The sequence below is a fragment of the Eurosta solidaginis genome, chromosome 5 (genome assembly GCF_040869045.1).
Source record: "Eurosta solidaginis isolate ZX-2024a chromosome 5, ASM4086904v1, whole genome shotgun sequence".
Classification (NCBI taxonomy): domain Eukaryota; kingdom Metazoa; phylum Arthropoda; class Insecta; order Diptera; family Tephritidae; genus Eurosta; species Eurosta solidaginis.
Window position 1 is genome coordinate 186,996,608 of NC_090323.1, and position 21,961 is coordinate 187,018,568.

At 39.1% G+C, this 21,961-nt stretch overlaps 1 protein-coding gene across 1 annotated transcript in view; it reads left to right on the top strand.

Annotated features, from left to right (window-relative positions):
- LOC137251883 (uro-adherence factor A-like) overlaps positions 1-21,961 on the top strand; it is a 323,071-nt gene that overhangs the window by 100,548 nt on the left and 200,562 nt on the right. The window lies entirely within an intron of this gene.

The window sequence follows — 21,961 nt, forward strand, 5'->3', positions numbered from 1 at the left end:
GGCAGTTGACGGATAAGATATCACACTTGTTTTATACGCAATGACTTATAGCTTGTACTTTATTAGACTAAAAAATTCAGAGAAATCCAAATAAGAACTTTGAAATTTTTCACAACTGATGCGAAAGGAATATCTTTGAAAACGATTTTGCGCATGGTTAGCATAGTTTCAGTTACAAAATTAATAGAAATGTAGAGAAAATCACCATGTAGGAAAATGAACCTAGGGTAACCCTGGAATGTGTTTGTATGACATGTGTATCAAATGAAAGGTGTTAGTGATTATTTAAAACGTAGTGGGCCTTACTTCTATAGGTGGACGCCATTTCGGGATATCGCAACAAAGGTGGACTAGGGGTGACTATAATGTGTTTGTACGATATGGGTATTAAGGTATTAATAAGGGTTTTAAAACAGAGTGGCCCTTAGTTGTATATGTGAAGGCGATTTCGAGATATCGATCAAAATGTGGACCACGGTGACCCAGAACATCATCTGTCGGGTCCCGCTAATTTATTTATATATGTAATACCACGAACAGTATTCCTGCCAAGATTCCAAGGACTTTTGATGTCGCCCTGCAGAACTTTTTTATTTTCTTCTAGTTAATATGGTAGGTGTCACACCCATTTCACAAAGTTTTTACTAAAATTATATTTTGCTTCAATAAACCAATCCAATTACCACGTTTCGTCCCTTGTTTCATATTTGGTATAGAATTATGGCATTTTTGCAATTTTCGTAATTTTCGATATCGAAAAAGTGGACGTGGTCATAGTCGCATTTCGGCCGTTTTTTATCCCAAGATAAAGTGAGTTCAGATAAGTACATGAACTAAGTTTAGTAAAGATATATCGATTTTTGGTCAAGATATCGTGTTAACGGGCGAGCGGAAGGACAGACGGCCGACTGTGTATAAAAACTGGGCGCGCCTTTAACCGATTTCGCCCATTGTCACAGAAAACAGTTATCGTCATAGAATCTATGTCACTACCGAATTTCAAAAGGATTGGTAAATTTTTGTTCAACTTATGACGTTAAAAGTATTCTATACAAATTAAATGAAAAAGGGCGGAGCCACGCCCATTTTAAAATTTTCTTTTATTTTTGTATTTTGTTGCACCATATCAATACTGGAGTTGACTGTTGACATAGTTTACTTAGATATGCAGTTTTTTGTTAAAATTTGCTTTAAATTTTTTTTTTAAGTGGGCGTGTTCGTCATCCGATTTTGCTAATGTTTATTTTGCACACATATAGTAATAGGAGTAACGCTCCTGCCAAATTTCATCATGATATCTTCAACGACTGCCAAATTACATCTTGCAAGACTTTTAAATTACCTTATTTTAAAAGTGGGCGGTGCCACGCTCATTGTCCAAAATTTTACTAATTTTCTATTCTGCGTCATAAGGTCAACCCACCTACCAAGTATCATCGCTTTATTGGTCTTTTTCGGTTTTTAGAAATTTTCGAAATCGAAAAAGTGGGCGTGGTTGTTGTTCGATTTCGTTCATTTTAAATAGCGATCTGAGATGAGCGCCCAGGAACCTACATACCAAATTTCATTAAGATACGTCAAAATTTACTCAAGTTATCGTGTTTACGGACGGATGGACGGACGGACGGACATGGCTCAATCAAATTTTTTTTTTCCCAGATCATTTTTATATATAGAAGTCTATATCTATCTCGATTAGTTTATGCCGTTACGGATTACCGTTATGAGACAAAATTAATATACTCTGTGAGCTCTGCCCAGCTGAGTATAAAAAAAAGAAACTAAAAAAATAATAATAATTTAATTCACGAAATTTGTTAAAAATCGCCACTGCTATTTTTCTGTTCGATGCTGTAGCATGCTAACATGCATCTTAGTAAGTTTTTCGGGGATTGACTGCTTAAACAGATTCGACCGTCCGATAGACAGATAGACAGTCGATGCCATATTTTGCAATGTAGTGTGCCAATGATCCTTAAATATTCATTCGCTTAGCCCTCCCAAAAGAGCGGAGTACCCCTCTGTCACTGCTTTAGTTAGTGGGTTCAGATTAGAATATATGTTCGGCCAAAGCATGATTTATGGTATACGGATCACCAATTTTGAAAAACTGAGCTTTTCGGTATCATTTTTAATCGTTTCTGAATTGTTTTCGGAATAGTTCCGGAAGTATTTCGGTATCTTTTCAGGTCTATTGCAGACTACTTTTGGGATCGATTTCGCGATAACTTCGGAATTGTTTTGGGGATATTTCATAAATATTTTGACACTATCTTCGGATCATTTCGGGATTGGTTTTGGGATTGTTTCATGCCTTTTCCGGATCCTTTCGGGTTTGTATTCGGTATCGCTTCGGATCTTATTCAGAATAATTTCGAAATGGTGTTTTTAACATTTTGACATCATTACGAAACTATCTCTGGATTATTTTAAAATTATTTTCGTTTCAGTTTTGGCCATGTTTCGGATTAATTTCGAAACTATTCCGGGCTTATTTCGGTACTCTCTGTGGATCATCTCAGGATAGTTTGCTGGCTTTTTCGAGTTAATTTGGGAGTTGTTTCGTGGTCATTTCGCGACTATGGGTTTCAGGATGACTTCGGATTATTTCGAGACTTCTGATCATATATGGCCTAGTCAACGTAGCCGTTGAGCCTTAATTCGTTGCACTGTGAAATGTCTGTAAAATAGCCTTTGTGTTGGTTGGTTGGTTGGTTGGAGTGGCGAGTCCCAATTGACGCCAATTAGCGCTCATGCGCCGTTTTGATACCACAAACTCGTGAGCTAACCAATGAAAGGGTGTTGTAAGAATACTAATGAACATTTTCACGTGCTTCAGGGCAGAACTTGTCCCCCTATGTCCATCTCGTGGAGTTTACGAATTTGAGAAGCTCTCCCGCCCTAACATCCTTGAGTTCTGAGAGGCTTTCGAAAAAGGGCTTTCCAAGAAACAGGAGGTATTGTGTTCCAGTCCCATCCGTGCCGCATGTACCCCAATTGTCCAATGCCCCGTGAGCACCGCAACTACTCTGGATATATCCCTTCTGTTCATCTTAAGGACAGCTCCCGATCGTTTTTCGTTATATAGTGGCCACATGCTCTTGGAAACTCTACAGGTCCGCAGCCGATTCCACCTATTGTTGGCCTCCCCCAACCAGTGCTGGGAGATGCGACCCTCGATGAGTCCCTGGGGTGCAAGGACCTCCTTCGCTCCTGAGACATCAAGAGCCGCTCCACGCCGTGCCAGCTCATCCGCCATCTCGTTACCCTGCATGTTTCGATGCCCCGGTACCCATATCAGGGTAACGATCTGCCGGCTCGCCAGAATCATGGCACTCTCCCTACACTGTCCAACCAGATCTGGTGATATCGTCTATGACGCGAGTGCCCCAAAAGCCGCCTGGCTATCGGAGAAAATGGCTACCATGTTACCGCTACCTTTGATATCCATTAACGCTTTGCACTCCTCTCGGATAGCGAAAATCTTTGAAACACACTTGCCGAGTCGGAAAGCCGCATACATAAGGACGTAGGCGGGACAGTCGCAAATACTCCCGCTCCCACTCCGCAAGCCATTTTGGATCCGTCCGTGAAAACCGAGATGTCGAATCTCTGAGTGATCCCCCTTCTTTCCAATCTTTCCTTGTGAGGAAGAGAATTGTGTAGTTTGTGTCGAAGACTTTCTTTGGACATATGTAGCCCGTTTTTGCCAAGATTCGGGAGTCGTTAATATTGAGCAGGATACGGCCGTGCCCGTATGTACGCTCCCTCCAAAGGCCCAACTTCCGAAGCCTTAGGGCCCCTTGAGATGCCGTTTCCTTGATAAATAGAGCCTTTGAGTAGAGATTCATTCTATAATTTTCAAGGGTGGCTTCGGTTTCTTTCCCCAGTTGCTTCATCGCTGACTTCGTTTAAAATAGCAAATAAATCCTCTCAACTCATCTCGGACTTAAAAAATTCGCCTGGGACTTGAAGTCTCCCGCCTTTCGCTTGAGTTTTGGAAACGATGTGCCGCTGATTTTTCTATTGTAGCTCCAACGTTTCGCACTCATGCCATCGTTCCTCTAAACTTTCCTTTCTTAAAAGAAGTCTTCCTTCCCTTCTTTCTTTAAGTGACGCTAACGGTTGCCCACTTTTCTCGTTTCATTTATTTTTAACATGACTTTTAGCAAATTGACGCTGAAAAAGTCATCCATATTTTGAAATATAATTTATACACTCACCTCAATCCATGCATCTTGCTAGACCTCACAAATCCCCCTTATTTTATTACATATTCCTAGTTTCCTACAAATCTAAGCCTTAGCTCTTATCTCAGATAATATTTTATTTCTATTGACTGACATCATAAATCATGGACCACCATAGAGGTTCCTTCGCATTTGTTGTGATATGAATGCACTTCTATTGGAGTTAGTTAGCCACCCACCACCGCAACAAGACTATACTTAAACCATGTAAAACATAATCAGCCACGCATAGGAATGAATTTGCCACACTCAAGTAAGCTTCCAGCATTTGTAGCCAACTTCTTGATGTAGTAGTTCCATCTTACGAGTTTTGTGGCTATCCTAGTTGATGAAGATCTGGTACCAGTTAAAGCTGATGCAATATTTGTATACCCATTTGTAGTTGGTGGCTAGGCCATGTTATGCAAGAAATGAAGGATGATGCTCTGGCTAAGATATTTTTATCGGAGTTCGCCTATTTAAGCAGAGGAAGAGGGTGGCTCCCAGTTAACCCAGCGAAGAAACGACGGTCATAATAGTTTCAACAGTTAAGCGCCAATTAAGTAAGTTGGTGGATTACACAACTTTAATCCCATAACTATCGGTCGTAAGGTATAAAGGCAACGAAGGAATCAAAATACACAAAGACTTCCAAATATATAAAAAGGATTTCGATAGTCATACCCGTCTATATGTCCACTTGATAACGCGAAAACTTGATTCAAAATTTACATATATTTTCCATTTTTGTTGGGCCCAGATAAATTTGATATTTAATATAAGAAAAGTTTGGTATAATTCATTAACAAATGAAAGTGGCTTAAATCAGGCTATAACCACGCCCATTTTTCGATGTTGAGAACTACGAAAAACAGCGATAATCCACTAACGGATAAAAAGCGGCAAAATCATGCTACAACCACACACACTTTTTTGATATCGGAAATTTCGAAAATTATAAAAAATTAGATAATTCATTAACGAAGGGAAATGGCAAAAACTGACTATAGCCATGCCCACTTTTTGATATGATAAATTAAAAAAAAAAGTGGAAAATGGGAAAATTCATTAACGAATACCTCTAAACTAATGAAACTTGGATAATGGATTGACACTATAACAAAAGTTACAAACACGGTAAAATTTTGAAAGTTGGGCGTAGCAACACCTACATTTAAGAGGAAAAAATTTAAATAAATATTGATAAATGCTTGTATTCAAGGTCGAACCATGAAAACCGTATCTGATGACATTCCAAATCAACAGTGAAATTGTCAAATAAGATATATATTCTTATTATTATTAGGCCTTGATGCATTGTGACCTTTTTTTAGGTCCATTGTACTTAACCTGTACGCCTTTTACTCTATGCGGAGGCATTTTATATAAGTAATTTTCTCTTCAGGCTTTACTTCAGGTTACTCCATATCATGAAGGTATTAAGAGTCTCGTCACCTATATGAGAGAGTCTTTGCCTTGCCAGAGCGACGCATTCACAGTAAATGTTAACTGTCTTTCATCCCCCAGTTCACAAAGGCGACAGATTTGTGTATCCGATAGATTTAACTTACCTGGATTATATCGAAAAGTACAGTCTCGGGTATAATACTCAGTGCAAGTTCGTAGATCCCTTCTGCTTAGATTGGCTGATACTCTCGTTGCTAGGAGAATAAAAAATATGGCCTGTCTTTGCCCTGGACATGCAATTCAGTGTACTTTGAACTGCTTTGTTACCCAGTTACTTATGATTTCCGTGTTGTGTGCCAAGGTAGGGCCTTTATAGAATGCTTGTAGTTAATCCGCTTGTTCATTAAAATAATCTATATACGTAAGAGTTTGAAAAATACTGAACTGTTTAAATGAAATGTCACTATATAAATATTTCTTGAGAGAAGTCGTGGCACGGAGACAAATTCTTAATATTTTCAATTTAGTATAATAGTTTATGCATTATTCCACATCAATATAATTTTATGAAAACATGTATCTGAAAAAAATTAGCAAACTTTAGTATTTTCATTCAAAATCTACATCTGGGTATATAATGTTTGCTTCTACACGAATTTAGACTCCCTTACAGTTTTTATACTCAGTTGAGCAGAGCTCACAGAGTATATTAACTTTGATTGGATAACGGTTGGTTGTACATGTATAAAGGAATCGAGATAGATATAGACTTCCATACATCAAAATCAGCAGTATCGAAAAAAAATTTGATTGAGCCATGTCCGTCCGTCCGTCTGTCCGTTAACACGATAACTTGAGTAAATTTTGAGGTATCTTGATGAAATTTGGTATGTAGGTTCCTGGGCACTCATCTCAGATCTCTATTTAAAATGAACGATGTCGGACTATAACCACGCCCACTTTTTCGATATCGAAAATTTCGAAAAACCGAAAAAATCGATAATTCATTGCCAAAGACGGATAAAGCGATGAAACTTGGTAGGTGGGTTGACCTTATGACGCAGAATAGAAAATTAGTAAGATTTTGGACAATGGGCGTGGTACCGCCCACTTTTAAAAGAAGGTAATTTAAAAGTTTTGCAAGCTGTAATTTGGCAGTCGTTGAAGATATCATGATGAAATTTGGCAGGAACGTTACTACTACTACTATATAAGTGCTAAATAAAAATTAGCAAAATCGGATGAAGAACACGCCCACCTTTTAAAAAAAAATTTTTTTAAAGTCAAATTTTAACAAAAAAATGTAATATCTTTTCAGTATATAAGCAAATTATGTCACCATTCAACTCCACTAATGATATGGTGCAACAAAATACAAAAATAAAAGAAAATTTCAAAATTGGTGTGGCTCCGCCCTTTTTCATGTAATTTGTCTAGGATACTTTTAATGCCATAAGTCGAACAAAAATTTACCAATCCTTTTGAAATTTGGAAGGGGCATAGATTCTATGACAGTAACTGTTTCCTGGGAGAAATCGGTTGAAGCCACGCCCAGTTTTTATACACAGTCGACCGTCTGACCTTCCGCTCGTCCGTTAACACGATAACTTCAGCAAAAATCGATATATCTTTACTAAACTCAGTTCACGTAATTATCTGAACTCACTTTGTATTGGTATAAAAAATGACCGAAATCCGACTATGACCACGCCCACTTTTTTGATATCGAAAATTACCAAAAACGAAAAAAATGACATAATTCTATACCAAATACGAAAAAGGGATGAAACATGGTATTTGGACTGGTTTATTGACGCAAAATATAACTTTAGAAAAGAACTTTGTAAAATGGGTGTGACACCTACCATATTAAGTAGAATGAAATGAAAAAGTTCTGCAGGGCGAAATAAAAAACCCCTGAAATCTTGGCAGGAATACTGTTCGTGGTATTATATATATAAATAAATTAGCGGTATCGAACAAATGATGTTCTGGATCACCCTAGTCCACATTTTGGTCAATATCTGGAAAACGCCTTCACATATACAACTACCACCACTCCCTTTTAAAACCCTCATTAATACCTTTAATTTGATACCCATATCGTACAAACACATTCTAGAGTCACCCCTGGCCCACCTTTATGGCGATATCTCAAAACGGCGTCCACCTATGGAACTAAGGCCCACTCCCTCTTAAAATGTTCAGTAACACCTTTCATTTGATACCCATGTCGTACAAACACATTTTAGAGTCACCCTGGTCCACTTTTATGGCGATATCCCTAAATGGCGTCCATCCATAGAACTATGGCCTACTATCTCTCAAAATACTCTTTAATACCTTCCATTTGATACACATGTCATACAACCAAATTCCAGGGTTACCCTAGGTTCATTTTCCTACATGGTGATTTTCCCTTATTTTGTCTCCATAGCTCTCAACTGAGTATGTAATGTTCGGTTACACCCGAACTTAGCTTTCCTTACTTGTTTATTTTTAATTTTTGTCTTCTATGGTGGCATACAACATGAAGTTTCTTGGCATGTGTCTGCATGCAATTTCGCAATACTCTTCTTGTTGTTGTTGCTAAACGAAAAACTGCAGCGCGTATGGCAAAAATGGTAATTGACTTATGTACATATGTATAACCTGTTTCGAACTTTAGCTCCTCTGCTTTTACGTCCACTGCTCTTATCTCATTTTTAATACACAAAATGCGCAAACCATAGCCAAATGATTATTTATAGACAGATGTATACGAGTTTGATTATGTGTTTGTATTGTTGTTGTTTTATATGTATATTCACTTTCGTTTGCTATATTGCGACGGTGCAAAGCTTCAACGCCTTTCTTGTTTTTGTTGGTTTGATTCATTGACTATTTGATTGCCTACCTTTGGTTACTTGTGCAAATATAACTAATCCTTTGTGTGCGTGTGTGTGTATGTATGTTTGTTCAATCATATAAATATTTATTAAGCTGCTGCATATTTGTTAGTTCTTCATAAACAAGAAAAATTTACCTAAACTGCATAAATAATCATAAAATAACAACCAACTTCAACGCGTCAAAACAAAAGTTTCATTTTCATTTAATGGCTGGTGGGCAAACATAAATTTATTTAATAGACACAAGCACGTGTAAACATAAATATTCGTGTAAAATTTTGAAAGACTACTAATTGGAAAAGAGAGAAAGGAAAAGTTTGCGAATTCATATGTTCTTAGATACAACAAAAGAAAGTCTAAGTTCGAGTAGCACCGAGCTGTACATACCTAGCTTTTATCTATATCTTATAATAAAATAATAAAAAAAAAATTAAAGTTAATCGGTTTTATTGAAAACAATACTTACATGAAGTAATAATAACACTAAAAGATAGAAAATAATTAGGTAGGTCCTAGGTACTAGTCATCACACTCCTCATCAATCTAGGGCGTTGATCAGACAATTAAATAGAAGCGTTGGGCGCGTGAAATTTTTAAAAATGTGAGCCGTAGCATAACCTGATTAAGGTTCAGTTAGTCTTATAGTATATGACTATTAATAGAAATTTGACGCGCCCAACGCCTTTATTTAATTGTCTGATCAACGCCCTAGATTAATGAGGAGTGTGATGGCTAGTACATAAGACCTACCTAATTATTTTCTAGCTTTTAGTGTTATTATTACTTAATGTAAGTATTGTTTTCAATAAAACCGTTTAACTTAATTTTTTTTATTATTATTATTTTTTTTCAAGTTTTTAGTCTTTATTTAATTGCCTATTATTTCTCATTCTATTTAGTTTATTTAGTGACTCATTATTACAAGGACTCTTTCCTGACATTTTTTTACAATCTGAGTCCTCAATACATAATCCTTCCAAAGACTTTACTCGACTCTGCGCCACGTATGCTTGTCCCTCCTCCAACTCCAAAATATTTTGATGTCACTTCTACCGGACTGTATGTAATATTTGTTCCAAATATGAGCCAAATCCGACCACAAATTCGATTTTTGTGAATATCTCGATCCTTGCGCCACCTAGCAGCGATTTTTTTCATTGGTCGCTTTCTATTCTTATATGTATTATGTGTTCCAAATATGAGCCAAATCGGACAACAAATACGATTTTTGTGAATATCTCGATCCTTGCGCCACCTAGAGGCGATTTCTTTTCGTAGGTGGCTTTCTATTCACGTATATATTATTTGTTCCATATATGGACCAAATCGGACCACAAATACGATTTTTTGAATACCTCGTCCTTTGCGCCACCTAGCGGCTATTTTTTCATAGGTCGCTTTCTATTCACGTATGTATTATGTGTTCCAAATATGAGCCAAATCGGACCACAAATACGATTTTTGTGAATATCTCGATCCTTGCGCCACCTAGCGGCGATTTTTTTTATAGGTCTCTTTCTATTCTTGTATGTATTATGTGTTCCAAATATGAGCCAAATCGGACCACAAAACGATTTTTGTGAATATATTGATCCTTGCGCCACCTAGCGGCGATTTTTTTCATAGATCGCTTTCTATTCTGGTATGTATTATGTGTTCCAAATATGGACCAAATCGGACCACAAATCCGATTTTTGTGAATATCTCGATCTTTGCGCCACCTAGCGACGATTTTTTTTCATAGGTTGCTTTCTATTCTTGTATGTATTATGTGTTCCAAATATGAGCCAAATCGGACCACAAAACGATTTTTGTGAATATCTTGATTCTTGCGCCACCTAGCGGAGATCCTTTTCTTATTATTGCATTGTCATCGGGTACTGAACTATATTCCAAGTTTCAAGTTTGTAGCTTATCGGGAAGTTACTTAAATTTCAATTACAAAATTCGTTCACAACGGCCGTACATACGGCCGTGCGGCCTGCCTGTCAAGTCAAGCTAAATAAAACCGTTTAAAAAGTACAAAATGTCCATGAGGCTTTTCAAAATGACATTTGCATACAAATATCCAATCATAAGACATTTATAAACAAATTTAATTTTTTTTATCAATAAGGAGGTTAGATTTTATTCTTTTGAAAGTAGGCGATGTTATGCCCATTTTCCAAAGATTCAAGCGTGCTTAAAGTCTCTTTTGGTGCTTTTATTCGTTAATGAATTATATAATCTTCCATTTTCCAAAATTTCGATATCGAATAAATGAGTGTGGGTTTAATCCGATTAGTGTCTAATCTCATTTTTTCCATTTTTCGAAATTTTCAATATCGAAAAAGTAGGCGTAGTTATAGTCCGATCTGGCACTTTTTCCATACGCAACGGGATAACACATTTCTCGAAGTTTTCCACATCGAAAAACTGGGTGTGGTTAAAGTCTGATTTCGCAGTCTCTCACTTTTTAATGAATAATCAATTTAATTTTTCGAAAAAGGTGGTGTGGTTATAGCCCAATTTAGCCCTTTTTCATCCGTGAACCAATTATCTCATTTTTCGAAATTGTCGATATCGAAAAACTGGGAGTGGTTAAAGTTTGATTTCGCAGTCTTTCACTTGTTTACGAAATGTCGAAAAAGGCAGCGGTTTAGTCCTATTTTGCCCTTTCCATTCATTGACGAATTATCGCTTTTTGTGAAGTATTCCTCATCGAAAAAGTATTACAGTCCGATTTTGCCCCTTTTCATTCGTTAATAAGCTATCCAATATTAACTATTTTGCGAAAATTTCGATGTAGAAAAAATGGGCGTGGTTGTTGTCTGATTTTGCCTATTTTTATTCCAAATTTAGTCTGATTCTTACCAAATTCGTTTACCAAATTTGGTAGGAATATCTAAATTTTTTGCTTCAGTTATCTTGTCAAATTACGGACATATGGAAGGATGGGAATGGCCCAATCAAAATCTTGTTCAACAGTGCTAAAGCTGTTATGTGGAAGTTTATATCTATCTCCGTGTGCAAGTACAGTTGGGTGTAAAAACTCCACTCGTGTTATATGAGGTTCGCCAAAATCGTGTAAAGGTATAGGAAAGTGGTAGAAAGGGAGAGAAGAAAATTAAAAAGATTTAGAGAATGAAAATACGAGAGAAAGAAAGGGATGAAAAACCACATTAAAAGAAATAAAGGGAAATATTGAAAAGGCAAAAGCATATAATGAAAAGACGAAGATGAATATGAGATGATAAAAAAGTATAAGTAGAACATGAAGAAAAGAAGATGAAGAAAAGAAAAGAAAACAAGTAAAAAGAAAGACTTAAAGAAGTGAATGAAATTGGAAAAATGCCGGAGATGATAACAAATAACATAAATATAGTTTAAAAAATCTAAACAAGACGCCCTAGCACAGAGGTTCGTGTCTCCGCTATTAAGCACATCTCGTTTAACCACTGCCTTCTTCAATAATTGCCGCTAGATGAGCCTCTTTGCGCGCCTGGCCTATACAATTGAAGCTAATATAAGCGTGTTAAAAATATACAAAAAAGATACTAAAGAGAAGGACAAAAGAAGAGCAAACAAAGACGAGCACGAGCAAGATTGTTCCTGTCCCCCTCTTTAAGAATGCGATGTAGGTAACGATGGTCAACTCCGACATTGGCCTCCTGTATAAACCTTGCTAAGTTAGGGATGTTAGTCATAGGATGACGATTTCGAAGGTATGTACATTCTTGTTAACAAACATTTAGATTTTAACAAATTGCAGACCTGCCAAAAGATCGCACTAACAACTGCAACGGGATGTGTCCTTGTGACGCCTGCACGTTATTTACCCTGGCCTTATGCAGGCCTTTTCCGAAATAATTCTTTTGAACTAATTCGGTATTATTTCCCGATCATTTCGGGTTTGATTTCAGGATAATTTTGGAATTCTTTTTTTCAGCATCCCTTTGGACTTTTACTGGATTATTTCAGTATAATTTTCAGAATTGTTTCTGCACTATTTCGAGTTAATATCGGCACCATTTGGTGACCATTTAAAGATAATTTTGAGTTTGTTGTCAGTATCATTTCTTGGATGTTCAGACCGTTTGGACTATTTCGGTGTTATCTGCGGATTCGAGATTGTTTCCAGGATACTTTTTTATTTTTTTCGAGATTTTTTCAGGATTATTTCGGATATTTTTAGATTAGCTATATTTTATATCAGGATTGTTTTTGGGACATTGGTTGACAATTTCGGTATAGGTTTGAGATCAATTTAGGATACTTCGTGAATATTACGAAATCTTTTCGGGACCATTTTGGAACTATTCCCGGAACATTTCAGGACTATTTTTAGAATAATAATTTTTCTGTTCCCTGCTGTATATATCGAGTTACAATCAAGATTTTATGTTTTATTTTCGGTTGTAAGAAAGTGTTTCTATCGGAACCCGCCTAAGGAAGCAGAGGTAGAGGGCGGCCCCCACTCCGTTGGAATGACCAGGTGGAAAACGATTTAAACTCCTTTGGTGTGAACAATTGGTGCCGGTTGGCGGAGCGAAGGAACGACTGGCGCGCCTTGTTGGACGGCCATAACCGTTTAGACGGTTAAGCGCCAATTAAGTAAGTAAGATTGGATGTAAACATTTTATATCTTTCTAAACTAACTTGGCAACTCTGTTGCTTACACATGGCTTGATAGTCAACTAGTTCAGTTCGTCCGTTAAAACCTCCATTTATGCGCGGTTTCCGCCTTTTTGGCGGCATCACTCGCACAAGATTGCAAACAGCCTGAATAATTACAGTATTGGAAAAGCAAGTTTTCAAAAACGCATAAGACAAGCAACAACAAAACTAAACTAAATCAAGTCTACTATACAGGCTGCCATGGCATATTGCATATGGCCTGCTGGCCAAGTTTCACTCTCGTTTGGAATTTCTTGAATGTGCGTTAAGAGTAAAAGATCTACGGCGACGACTTTGTTTGCTGATGCCAGAATTGCTGAATACTGCTTGACTTAATGAACATTGTTGTGAATGATTGTAGTAATTTTTTGTTGCTTCATGGAATTGAGATATGGTTGAATAAATTTATAAGTACACTTCGCGTCAAAAATAGCCCATCTTGTCTGAACTTGGTATTTTTTCAACATTTTATTTATTTTATGCTTTGGAGAAAATTTGAAAGACAAATAGAACTAATCTGGAGAGATTTACGGCTTATATTTTTTGTTTTCGGAATCATTTCGGGCTATCTCCGGATTAGTTCAGGAACTTCTCAGGATTGTTTCGGAACTATTTCAGACATAATTTCGAATTGTGTCGAGATGGCTTCGGTTTAATTTCATGGCTATTTCGGAATCGTTTCGGGACTATCTCCAGACCACTTCGAGACTATTAAAAATATTTTCGGGATGTTTTCAGACTCTTTTTGAGATAATTTTGGAACCATTTTTGTGATCTTTACGGGGCTATCTCTGTATGAGATCACGACTATCGTCGGATCATTTTGGTATTGGTTTAAGGGGGCTATTGCAAGTTTTCAGGATCATTTTGGAACTATCTCCGGAACACTTCGGTACTATTTTGACATAATTTCGGAACATTTCCGGATTGTTTTTGGTATTATTTTGGGACTATACTGGGATGATTTCAGGACTATCTTCCGAATCATTTTTGGATTGGTTTCGGTATAATTTCGGAGCTATTTCGAGACGATTTCTGAACCGGACCACTTCGAGACTTTTTTGGATCATTTCGGGATATATCCGATTGGTTTGGGATAAATTCGGTATAACTCAATGGATCATTGTGGGACTATTTCTGGATGACATCAGGACTATCCCCAATCATTTTCAGACTGGTTTTGAGATTATTTAGGGGTTATTTCATGATGATTTTAGGATCATTTCGGAACTATTGTGGGATCGTCTTAGAACTATTTTCAGGCCACTTCGAGACTATTAAAGATTTTTCCGGGATGTTTTCAGATTGCTTTTGGGTTCATCTCGCTCTACATTAGGAATCATCTCGGGACTATCTCTGATTGATATCTGGACTATATTCGGATCATTTTGGGATAGTTTTCGGGACTATTAAGGGGCTATTTCAAGATTTCATGATCAATGCGAAACTACCTCCGGACCACTTCGGGAGTATTTTGACAGAATTTCGGAACATTTCCCAATTGTTTTTGGTATCATTACCAATTTCAGGACTATTTCCGAATCATTTTGCGATTGGGTTCGGTATAGTTTAGGGACCGTTGCGGGACTATCTCTGGACTATCTTCGAATCATTTTGTAATTGTTTTCGGTATTATTTAGGAAATACTTCATGATGATTTCAGGATCATTTCTGAATTGCTTACGAACCTTTTCGAGACTAATTTGCGACCATTCCGGGATATTTTCGGATTGATTTTGAGATCATTTCTGGACTATACCGGAGTGATTTTAGAATTACCTATGTACGGCTCATTTTGAGATAGTTTTGGGATATTTTTGGCACTATTTCAAAATGGTTTCCTGACTATTCACCGCAGAATAAATCCGTTCAGTTGCATTGATTCAAACTTATTTCACTTCGACACAGCCGCATACAGTCCTGTCCCTACTTATTTTACTTATTTCCTTGAATAAACATGTTGCCAAACTTGTAATTAGCCCATTGAAAATGTTGCAGGAAATTCGCTTGAGGCGCGCAAAAAACTATGATTTTGAATGTGTCTTATTCGCTTATCTCTATTCTCATTTTTGTATTTACAAATATATGCAAAATCATGTATGCGCGCTTTTTATTAAGTGCACAACCTACATATGTTTGTACAAATCTCTTTATATTTACATTTAAATATTCGTTTTATTGCCTCAATATTTTTTCATGAATTTACGAATTGCTTTGTTAAGCGATGATTGGCAATTTGTAAGTGAAATGTTGGCGATAAGATTGCCAACGCGATTAACCATAGCTTGAGAGACAAAGCGGCAGACAAATAGTTTTATTTATACGAGGGCTGGTAGAAAAGTTTTGGATTGGTGTAAAAGAAGAGGAACTCTGAATGGTGTGACTCAACGTTCATTTAACAAAGTTATACAAACTCCCGGCGAGAAATCAGCTCAAGTCGCTGTGAAGTCGCGACGAGATGATGCATATCAAGTCTCTTAGCGTGGGTCTTCCCAAGGATTTGACATATTGTGAACATCTGGTGGACAGGTTTCCAGATCTAAAGCTACTCTGATGAGTGCAGTCGACTTTGAGCTTCAGTCTTTCGTACAATAAGAATTTTTCTTTGTCTTGATCCTTACCTGCATCTTTTTCTTAAATTTATCTTTATCTTCATATTCATCTTTACATTTATCTCTCTATTGTTATCATTATCTTAATCATTATTTTTACAATGGACAGTGCCACAATCCATTTCCCGTGCTTTAAGCACTTCCCAGGGAACTGTTTTAAGCAGGTATAGTTTGGATGTGATGTCTGTGTCAAACGCATCGACGTCGAAGCAATTTTGAAGTCAGTAGTAGCCACCCCGGTTTGTGCTCTCCCAGAGGTCAATATTTCATGTTAAAATTGTTTTGAAGTATTTCGAAACCGTTTCGGGATAATTTTTAAACTTATTTGCGGATAGTTTAGAGATTGTCTTTAGAATAATTCCGGAACATTTATTCCGATAATCATTTATGGAACTATTTCCTGATCATTTCCGGATTGTTTTAGGTATAAAATCGGGACTTTTGGACATAATTTGGTACTATGTTTCGATCATTTCGATATTGTTGTGGACATTATTTCGGATGATCATACCGGTATTGTTTTTGTAAAGAATTAAAGCTACTTCCGTATAGTTTCGGAAACGTTTCAGGAACGATCCGGGGATTATTTTGGTATACATTTGGAACTATTTGGGAATCATTTTGATTTTCTGCATCGTTTCGGCACCATTTCCTTGTACTTTCTGCACTGTTTACGGAATAAAACCGGGACGTTTGACGTTTCTGGGCTATATTTCAATGATTTCGGTATTGTTTTTTTTTTTTAATCACTTAAAGCTATTTCCGTATAGTTTCTGGATTTAACTTAATACTTTTCGGGGATATTTCAAGATCATTTTAAGACTTTTTTCGGTCCCATTTCGGAATTGTTTCTGTATCATTTCGGGGCCATTTCCTGATAATGAGGGCAACTCACGTTCTGTGAAGTGATAAAATGAAAATGAGTTTTCATACATTTGAAGAAATTGTTGTTTACATTTTTTTTCATTTTATCACTTCATAGAACGCCGATCGCCTCCAATTTTCGAATTATTTTCGATATGAAATTGGAACTTTAGGCAGTATTTTTGTAATTTATTTCGCTTATTTCAGTATTGTTTCGGGCTATGGTGGAATCACCAGGTGAAGTAAGCCGTCAATTGTTTCGCTCTAAATTCTTCTTTATTCTGTCATTCGGCTTTTTTTTTCATTATTCAGGAGTAAAATATGGTAGTTTTAGTACTTTTTTCACATAAACTAGTAGGTGAATATCGATGGACCTTTAGTGGATTTAAATACAGATATTCATCATTTGACTATCTTTCGTGTTGGCTTTCATAAGTAAGGCCGTGCTTAACTATTAGGTTCATATTGTTGATGTTTCCCTTATCTAATCTAATATCTAATTCTAATATATATTATAAATGGGAAAGTTTGGATGTTAAGATGTTTGGATGTTTGGATGTTTAGATGTTTGGATGTTTGGATGTTTGGATGTTTGGATGTTTGTCCAGACGTTTGTCTTTGTGACTCAATAACGCAAGAACGGCTGGACCGATTTGGATGAAATTTTGCACACATATAGCCAATAGTCTAGAAGGATCTACTAGCTATATATTTTTCAAAAGGGGCGTGGTCCCCGCCTCCTAGGAACAGTTATAATTTAATTATTATATTTTTTCGTCTTTGCGACTGAATCACGCCAGAATGGCTACACGGATTTTGATGAAATTTGGGACACAGACAGTAGTCTACTAGCGTAATTTTTTTCGAACATGGAAAGAGGGGTGGGGGTACCACGACCCTTCGAGAAATTATTTTTCATAATTTTTACACATTATAACTTTACGTATACTGGCCTTCACCAATATCACAGACTCAAGGGGTCAAATAAGTCGAGGGCTTACAAAGTAAGCAGTGACACCCTCCGCCCGCCCCCTTTATCTCCCCCTCTGGTGTAAAATCCATAAATTGTTATAACTCAATCTAAATTTTCTCCTAAATCAATAGTTTTTGGTATCTGGTACATACAGAACGAGATCTAGACAATTTTGGAGGAACGATCAGTGGTCCTCTCCTCTACTCCCGCCATCCGCCCTCCATCAATTGTTTTTATTAGCACGCTTTTATTAGCTTTACCTGTATGTTTCTATCTAACTTTTTATTCGCTCCAATGCGCCTGCTGCCTTATTAACATGGTTTTATAATTAGCTTCACCTTATTTGTAATCCCGTAAGGGTCATATCGAGACCCTTCCGGGATCATTTCTGGATGGTTTTCGGGATCGGTCCGGGATTACGCCGGGGTAATTTCGGGACTTTTTCGGGACTATTTCGGGATCATTTTGGGACCCTTCCGGGATCATTTCTGTATAGTTTACGGGATCCGTCCGGGATCCCGTCGGGGTTATTTTGGAACATTTTCGGGACTATTCCGGAATCATTTCGGGACTATTTCGCGATCATTTGGGGACCCTTCCGGCATCATTTCTGGATGGTTTTCGGGATCCGTGCGGGATCTCGTCGGGGTCATATGGGGACTTTTTCGGGATCATTTGAGGGCTCTTCCGGCATCATTTCTGGATGGTTTTCGGGATCCGTCCGGGATATCGTCGGGGTCATTTGGGGACTTTTTCGGGATCATTTGGGGGCTTTTCCGGCATCATTTCTGGATGGTTTTCGGGAAACGTCCGGGATCTCGTCGGGGTCATTTGGGGACTTTTTCGGGATCATTTTGGGGCTCATCCGGCATCATTTCTGGATGGTTTTCGGGATCCGTCCGGGATCCCGTCGGGGTCATTTCGGGACTTTTTCGCGACTAATACGGGATCATTTGGGAAACCTTTCGGCATCATTTCTGGATGGTTTTCGGGATCCGTCCGGGATCCCGTCGGGGTCATTTCGGGACTTTTTCGCGACTAATACGGGATCATTTGGGAACCCTTTCGGCATCATTTCTGGATGGTTTTCGGGATCCGTCCGGGATCCCATTAGGGTAATTTCGGGACTATTAGGGGATCATTTGGGAACCTTTCCGGCATCATTTCTGGATAATTTTCGGGATCCGTCCGGGATGCCGACGAGGTAATTTCGGGACTATTTCGGGATCATTTGGGATACCTACCGGCATCATTTCTGGATGGTTTTTGGGATTCGTCCGGGATCCCGTCGTGTCCTTTCGGGACTTTTTTTCGACTAATACGGGATCATTTGCGGACCCTTTCGGCATCATTTCTGGATAGTTGTCGGGATCCCGTCACGGTCATTTCGGGACTATTAGGGGATCATTTGAGGACCTTTCCGGCATCATTTCTGTATTGTTTTCGGAATCCTTTCGGGATCCCGTCAGGGTCATTTTGGGACTTTTTTGGGGCTAATACGGGATCATTTGGGGATCCTCTAGGGGTCGTTTCGTGACTTTTTCTGTTTTATTTCGGGATCATTTGGGGACCCTTCCGGCATAATTTCTTGATGGTTTGCCGGATCCATCAGGGTCATTTCGGGACCATTTTGTGATCATTTGGGGACCCTTCCGAGATCATTTCTGGATCCGTCCGGGATGCCGTAGGAGCCATTTCGGGATCTTTTGTTACTTTTCCGGGATAGTTTTTGGACCCTTCCGGGATCATTTCTGGATCTGTGCGGGATCCCATCTGGGTCATTTCCGGACTATTTTGGGATCATTTTGGGATCCTTCCGGAATCATTTCTGTATGGTTTTGCCGATCCGTCTTTGATTCCCTCGGAGCCATTTCGGAACCTTTTCTGGAGTATGTCGGGGTCATTTGGGGACTTTTTCGGGATCATTTGGGGCTCTTCCAGCATCATTTCTGGATGGTTTTCGGGATCCGTCCGGGATATCGTCGGGGTCATTTGGGGACTTTTTCGGGATCATTTGGGGGCTCTTCCGGCATCATTTCTGGATGGTTTTCGGGATCCGTCCGGGATCCCATCAGGGTAATTTCGGGACTATTAGGGGATCATTTGTGGACCTTTCCGGCATCATTTCTGGATAATTTTCGGTATCCGTCCGGGATGCCGACGAGGTCATTTCGGGATTATTTCGGGATCATTTGGGATACCTACCGGCATCATTTCTGGATGGTTTTTGGGATTCGTCCGGGATCCCGTCGGGGTCATTTCGGCACTTTTTCTCGACTAATACGGGATCATTTGCGGACCCTTTCGGCATAATTTCTGGATAGTTGTCGGGATCCGTTCGAGATCCCGTCACGGTCATTTCGGAACTATTAGGGGATCATTTGAGGACCTTTCCGGCATCATTTCTGGATAGTTTTTGGAATCCTTTCGGGATCCCGTCAGGGTCATTTCGGGGCTTTTTCGGGATCATTTAAGGATGGCTTTCAGGATTCGTCCGGGAACCCGTCAGGGTAATTTCTGGACTTTTCCGAGACTATTTCGGGATCATTTTGGGACCTTCCCAAGATCATTTCTGGATGGATTTCGGGATTTGTCCGGGATGCCCTCAGGGTCATTTTGGGACTATTAGGTGAGCATTTGAGGACCGTTCCGGCATCACTTCTGGATGGTTTTCGGTATCCGTTCAGATTTCCGTCGGAATAATTGCGGGACTTTTTCGGGATCATTGGGGTCCCTTCCAAAATCATTTCTGGATGGTTTTTGGGATTCGTCCGGCATCTCGTCGGGGTCATTTCGGGACTTTTTCTCGACTAATACGGGATCATTTGCGGGCCCTTTCGGTATCATTTCTGGATAGTTGTCGGGATCCGTTCGGGATCCCGTCAGGGTCTTTTCGGAATTATTGGGAGATCATTTGAGGACCTTTCCGGCATCATTTCTGGTTAGTTTTGGGGATACTTTCCGGGTCCCATCAGGGTCATTTCGGGACTTTTTCGGCATCATTTAAGATTGGTTTTCAGGATTCGTCCGGTATCCGTCAGGGTAATTTCTGGACTTTTCCCAGACTATTTCGGGATAATTTTGGGACCCTCCCAAGATCATTTCTGGATGGATTTCGGGATCTGTCCGGGATGCCGTCAGGGTCATTCTGGGACTATTAGGTGATCATTTGAGGACCTTTTCGGCATCACTTCTGGATGGTTTTCGGTATCCGCTCAGGATCCCGTCGGAATTATTGCGGGACTTTTTCGGGATCATTTGGTGTCCCTTCCGGCATCATTTCTGGATGGTTTTTGGGATTCGTCCGGCATCCCGTCGGGTTCATTTCGGGACTTTTTCTCGCCTGATACGGGATCATTTGCGGGCCCTTTCGGCATCATTTCTAGATAGTTGTCGGGATCCGTTCGACGAGGTCATTTCGGGACTATTTCGGGATTATTTGGGATACCTACCGGCATCATTTCTGGATGGTTTTTGGGATTCGTCCGGCATACCGTCGGGGTCATTTTGGGACTTTTTCTCGACTAATACGGGATCATTTGCGGGCCCTTTCGGCATCATTTCTAAATAGTTGTCGGGATCCGTTCGGGATCCCGTTAGGGTCTTTTCGGAACTGTTAGGAGATCATTTGAGGACCTTTCCCTCATCATTTCTGGATAGTTTTCGGGATCTTTTCGGGGTCCCGTCAGGGTCATTTCGGGACTTTTTCGGGATCATTTAAGGATGGCTTTCAGGATTCATCCGGGAACCCGTCAGGGTAATTTATGGACTTTTCCGAGACTATTTCGGGATAATTTCGGGACCTTCCCAAGATCATTTCTGGATGGATTTCGGGATCAGTCAGGGATGCCGCCAGGGTCATTTTGGGACTATTAGGTGATCATTTGAGGACCTTTCCGGCATCACTTCTGAATGGTTTTCGGTATCCGTTCAGGATCCCGTCGGAATCATTGCGGGACTTTTTCGGTTTCATTTGGGGTCCCTTCCGGCAACATTTCTGGATGGTTTTAGGGATTCGTTCGGCATCCCGTCGGGGTCATTTCGGGACTTTTTCTCGACTAATACGGGATCATTTGGGGACCCTTCCGGCATAATTTCTGTATGGTTTGCCGAATCCATCAGGGTCATTTCGGGACCATTTTGGGGACCCTTCCGAGATCATTTCTGGAGCCGTCCGGGATGCCGTAGGAGTCATTTCGGGATTTTTTGTTACTTTTCCGGGATAGTTTTTGGACCCTTCCGGGATCATTTCTGGATCCGTGCGGGATCCCATCTGGGTCATTTCCAGACCATTTCGGGATCATTTTGGGATCTTTCCGGAATCATTTC